Raw genomic sequence first — 6,886 nt, 5'->3', positions numbered from 1 at the left:
TTATTATTAATTATTATTATTATTATTATATTATTATTATTATTATTATTATTATTATTATTATTATTATTATTATTATTATTATTATTATTATTATTATTATTATTATTATTATTATTATTATTATTATTATTATTATTATTATTATTATTATTATTATTATTATTATTATTATTATTATTATTATTATTATTATTATTATTATTATTATTATTATTATTATTATTATTATTATTATTATTATTATTATTATTATTATTATTATTATTATTATTATTATTATTATTATTATTATTATTATTATTATTATTATTATTATTATTATTATTATTATTATTATTATTATTATTATTATTATTATTATTATTATTATTATTATTATTATTATTATTATTATTATTATTATTATTATTATTATTATTATTATTATTATTATTATTATTATTATTATTATTATTATTATTATTATTATTATTATTATTATTATTATTATTATTATTATTATTATTATTATTATTATTATTATTATTATTATTATTATTATTATTATTATTATTATTATTATTATTATTATTATTATTATTATTATTATTATTATTATTATTATTATTATTATTATTATTATTATTATTATTATTATTATTATTATTATTATTATTATTATTATTATTATTATTATTATTATTATTATTATTATTATTATTATTATTATTATTATTATTATTATTATTATTATTATTATTATTATTATTATTATTATTATTATTATTATTATTATTATTATTATTATTATATTATTATTATTATTATTATTATTATTATTATTATTATTATTATTATTATTATTATTATTATTATTATTATTATTATTATTATTATTATTATTATTATTATTATTATTATTATTATTATTATTATTATTATTATTATTATTATTATTATTATTATTATTATTATATTATTATTATTATTATTATTATTATTATTATTATTATTATTATTATTATTATTATTATTATTATTATTATTATTATTATTATTATTATTATTATTATTATTATTATTATTATTATTATTATTATTATTATTATTATTATTATATTATTATTATTATTATTATTATTATTATTATTATTATTATTATTATTATTATTATTATTATTATTATTATTATTATTATTATTATTATTATTATTATTATTATTATTATTATTATTATTATTATTATTATTATTATTATTATTATTATTATTATTATTATTATTATTATTATTATTATTATTATTATTATTATTATTATTATTATTATTATTATTATTATTGTAATATGTATGTATTATAAAGGCGCCAGGCCCTGACGGTCTGCCAGCAGAGGTGCTGAAAGCAGCAGTTGAAGGACATCCAGACCTTTTCCTTGAGATGTACAACGCCTGCTTGCAGGCGGGGATCTTTCCTGCCCGCTGGAAGCAGGCCAGGCTTGTACTTATCGACAAGGGAAAAGGGGGACCAGTAGACAGTCCATCATCATACAGACCCCTGTGTATGCTGGATACAGCCGGCAAACTTCTGGAGAAGCTTCTTCGTCCTCGCCTCCACGCAGCACTTCAAGCTGCTGGAGACCTTTCTGAAAGGCAATATGGCTTTCGGAAAGGGAGGTCGACGATACACGCTATCCAGGAGGTAGTCGAGGCTGCCAGGGGCACGGAGCGTGGGAATCATTATTCCCGCCCCTCTGTCTACTGGTAACACTGGATGTGAAGAACGCCTTCAACTCGGTGCGGTGGTGTGACGCGATTAAAGCGATGGAGCGGGACTTCAACATCCCGGAATACCTCCTTAAGATCATGGAGGATTACCTAGATGCCCGCTCCTTGATGTACACCACCATGGATGGTCCAACCAGCCGTGAGATAACGGCTGGGGCAGCCCAAGGCTCCATCCTGGGTCCTGACATTTGGAATATTTCTTATGACGGGATCCTCAGGATGGAAATGCCTGAGAGCACTTTCCTGGTTGGGTATGCGGATGACATCGCTGCCGTGATTATCGGCAGGAATGTCGATGCCGCGCAAATGCTACTCAACCAGGTAATGCGTCGGGTGCGCTCCTGGATGGATGGCCACGGCTTGGAGTTAGCGCTGGCTAAAACCGAGATCGTGCTTTTGACGAAGAAGCATATCCCGTTGATAACGGATATGCAGGTAGGGCTGGCAACGGTCCAGACTAAGGCATCGGTGAAGTACCTAGGGGTGAGCCTAGACTCGAGGCTCACTTTCTGGGACGAGATCCGGTGTAGAGCAGACAAGGCAGCTGGCGTAGTGACATCGCTGAGCAGGGTAATGGCCAATGTTGGCGGCCCCCGACCCTCTAAGCGACGATTGTTGTTGCGCACTGCCGAGTCAATAATGCTCTACGGTGCCGAAGTCTGGGCTGATGCGCTGCGGTACGAAAAGTACCGAAAACGTATGGCCGCAGTGCAGCGAAGAGGGGCCCTTCGCATTGCCAGCTCCTACCGCACGGTCTCGGAGCCAGCGGCGTTAGTAATAGCCGGGGTCATTCCAATCGACCTTTTGGCCCAGGAGCGCAAGTTCGTCCACCAAAGCCTGGAGGAGGACAGGGAGAAATACCGAGAGCTTGCCAGGACTCGAAGTCTAGATTCCTGGCAAGACTCTTGGACGAGGGACCCGCGAGGAAGATGGACAGCCAGATTGATACCTCGGCTGGACATCTGGGTAAACCGTCAGCACGGAGAGGTAAACTATTACCTCACCCAACTGCTGACGGGGCACGGGTATTTCCGGGCTTACCTTCATAAAATGGGTAAAGCTTTGGACCCGTGCTGCCCATCCTGCGGGTCACAAAATGACAGTGCCCTCCACACCTTCTTCGAATGCGAAGTTTGGTCGAGGTGGAAGGCACCTATTGAAAGCCAGCTTGGAAGCATAACTCCGGAGACAATAATAGGAGTTATGCTTTCAAGCAGAGAGGCATGGGCGGAGATCGTCTCGCGTATAGAGACGGTTCTCCGCCGAAAAAAGGAGGCAATAGATGTCGTGGGGCCGTAAAGGCCCCTAAGTTAAAAATAGGAGTCAACCGGAAGTAATGCGAAAAGCAGTTCCCGGTTGACATCCTAGGAGGATGAGAGAGGGGTTTTAGTCGGTAGTCCCTGGGGAGAAATTGTCTCCCTAAGGGATAGCCCGACACACGGGGAGCAATTTTTTCGGCTCCCTAAGTGCAATAATGCATTTCCCCTCTCTCTTAAAAAAAAAAAAAAAAAAAAAAAAAAAAAAAATTATTATTATTGTGTGAAGACGCTAAATTTACGCTCCGTATTTGGCAGTGAAAATTAGTATTATAATTGACATGTGCAATTTATCTGTTGTGTTCATGAGTTTATTTTAATTTTTTGGATTATGGTGATGTGTAAATCATATTGATAATTGTTATAATTGATTTTTTATTAACAATATAAAAACTCAGATACCGAAAGTGAGGTTGGTTTTTATAAACTTAAGGCGCGTTCACATTAGTTGAAAATATTTCCAAGCGTTGCTGATAAACTATGCATGTAAAATGAGTGACGAAAAAGAGTATCAGTGCTATGTATGTAAACAAAAAAATTTAAAGACGCCACATTATTGTGTAAGTTGTAATAATTCTTTTCATTTGAGTTGTTCGAAAAAGAAACATAAGATACTCGATGAGAATAATGAAGTAATTATATGCAATGGTAATGATATCGAATTATTAGGCGACAAGGATGAGATTTTTTCAGCAGAAGATAATAGTAAACGGAAGCGGAAAAGAAAAGAACAAGGGTTAGAATCAGAAGATAGCGAACTAATAAATAAAGTAGATAGCATAATGGACAAAATTAACAATGTTGTGTATGATCAAGATGAGCTTGTCACGGAGATTAAGAATATTATTTTGGAAGAATTGACAGATTTCAAAAAGAATATTGAAAAGGTGATTGCAAGCGTAGTGAAAAATGAAATACAAGTCATAGGTAATGAAATTAAGAAACTTATTAGTGAAAATGTGAATTCTGTAAGTAGTCAAGAGCTGAAGGAAAATAAGAAGAAAACTGAATCATATGCGGTTAAGGCTAAAAAATCTAAATATGACAACATAATCATTGAACCAAAACAAGACCAAAATAGTGTGAAAACTTTGAATCAAGTTAAAAATAGTATTGACGTGGCAAAGTTTGGAATAGGAATTGATAATGTGATTAATGCGCAGAAAGGGAAGGTTGTGATAGGATGCTCTAAGAAAGAAGAGTCTACAAAATTGGCAGAAGAATTGAAGAAACAAATCGGAAATAATTATATCATTAGAGTGCCTGACAAGAAATTGCCTAAATTTAAAGTTGTAAATGTAGAAGAAGAAGTACTATCAATGGATGAAAAGGGGGTTTTAGATCTTATATCTAGACAAAACGAAATCAGTATAAATGAAGAGTACAGAATGGAAATTAAAAAAATCATTAGAGGTAACAAACAAGGAGGCAGTATAATTATTGAGACAGATCCTAGAACGCACAAACTTATTTTACAGAAAGAGAGAATAAAAGTTGGTTGGAGTAAATGCCGAGTTTTCGACTGTGTAAGTGTGGTAAGATGCTATAAGTGTTGGGGCTACCATCACTTTGCGAAAGATTGCAAAAAGAAAGAGGTTATATGCAGAAAATGTGCAGGTAATCATTCGGAGAAAGAGTGTGATAGTGTTATTGAGAAATGTGTCAATTGTAACAGAATGTCTGAAGAATATAAAATAAAAGGTATAAATATAAATCATAGTGCAACGGACGAAAGATGTGAATATTATAAAAAGATGAGAGATAGAGCTCAAAAAAATATTAAGTATTGCACAGAATAGCAAATAACAATTGAAAAGAAAATCAAAAATGAAGTTTTTATATTATTGACAAATATCCAAGGATTTATCCACCATAAAGATGAGTTAGAAATAGTTATAAACGATATGAAACCTGATATTGTATGTATCACAGAAACACATGTGACGAAAGAAATAGAAGAACATGAAATAGATATTGAAAATTATAATAACATTAATGTATACTCTGGAAACAGAAGGACGGGAGGAGTAACAACGTATCTAAGGAAGGAAATTAAATTTAAGGTACTTGAAAGTGTGGTGGACTTAGGAGATGAAGAGAAAAATATGTGGATGAGTAATGTGAAACTGGAAGGAAAATATGGGGGATTGAGCATCAGTAACGTTTATCACTCACCTAACCAAAGTAATGGACAATTTATTAATAGACTAGCTCAGGAGTGTGAAAAAATTGTTGAAAATGGACAAGTGATTTTGGTTGGTGATTTTAATATAGATGTAAGTAAAGTAACGCAATATTCGAGAAAGCTACTGAAGGAAATGAAAAGCTGGGGTTTAAAACAATGGGTTAAATCCTACACGAGATGTACAAAAAGTTCGAGTACAACTATTGATTTAGTATTTTCTAATATGAATATCAAGACGGAAGTGCTAGTGAAACCTATGATTTCGGATCATTTCATGATTAAAGTTACCGTGCCCAAAAAAACTGAAGTAGAATATGATAATGGATTGTATATAGGATATAAAAGAGATTACAGAAATTACAATGAGAAATTATATAAGGACGTGTTGGACGATAAATATAGAAAGTGGAAAGAAAGCAAGAAAGCCCTTAATGTCGATAATGTAGACGCACAAGTAGATGGAGTGACTGAAGTTATTATTGAAAGTTTGAACGAAATTGCGCCGATGAAGAGGAAAGTAATACCGATAAGATGGAAGAATAAACCATGGTTTAACCGAGAAATTAAGCAAAAAATGTATGAAAGGGATACTACGTTTTGTAAAGCAAAGAGAGAAGGATATGTAGATACTTGGAATAAATATCGGAAGTTACGGAATGAAGTTGTGATGGAACTAAAAATTGCTAAAAAAAAATACTATGAGCAGCAGATCGAGAAACAAAAAGGAAACTCAAAGAAGATGTGACAAAACTTAAAAGAAATTATTGGAGATAAGAAAAAGGGCAAAGGACAAAATGACATTGTGTTTGGGGGTATAAATTACACTGACGAAAGCATAATTGCGGATAAATTTAACGAATACTTTACTGAAAGTATAGATGAAATTGTAAAGGAATTTGAGACAAGATTAAACGATGAAGCAGAAATAGATGTTTGTGAATGTGAATCCGTGTTAAATGAATTTCGAAATGCTAGTGGAAACGAAATTGATAAGATAATAAAAAACTTAGACAAAAATAAAGGTAAAAATGAAAAAGTATCGACCGACATCATAACTAAAGTATGGAACGTTAATAGAAAAGTTATTATTGATATGATAAACTGTAGCATTGAACAATGTAAGGTACCTACATCATGGAAGAACTCTGTAATACATCCAATTCAAAAAGTCAGAGGGAGTAGAAAAGCAGAAGACTACCGGCCAATAAATACGTTACCAATCTTAGAAAAAATAGTGGAAGAAATAATTAAAAATCAATTAGAAGAACATATAACAAAGAACAAAATACTGGAAGAAGAACAATCAGGATTTAGGACGGGACACTCATGCGAGACGGCATTATTGAAGACTATAAGCGAATGGAGAGCAGGATTAGATGAAGGAAAAATGTATGGAGTATTATTTTTAGATTTAAAGAGAGCTTTTGAGACGATCAACATTAACAAGCTTATTGAAAAATTAGAAAGAAAATGTGGTGTGAAACAGAATGCACTTGAATGGTTGAAATCGTATTTGAGCAATAGGACGCAGCAAGTTAAATATGGAAAAGAAACTTCAAAAAAGATAAACGTAAAAAATGGTGTACCCCAGGGTTCGAAGTTGGGTCCACTGTTATTCA

Source organism: Microplitis mediator, chromosome 11 (assembly GCF_029852145.1).
Source record: "Microplitis mediator isolate UGA2020A chromosome 11, iyMicMedi2.1, whole genome shotgun sequence".
Classification (NCBI taxonomy): Eukaryota; Metazoa; Arthropoda; class Insecta; order Hymenoptera; family Braconidae; genus Microplitis; species Microplitis mediator.
This window is presented reverse-complemented; position numbering follows the sequence as displayed.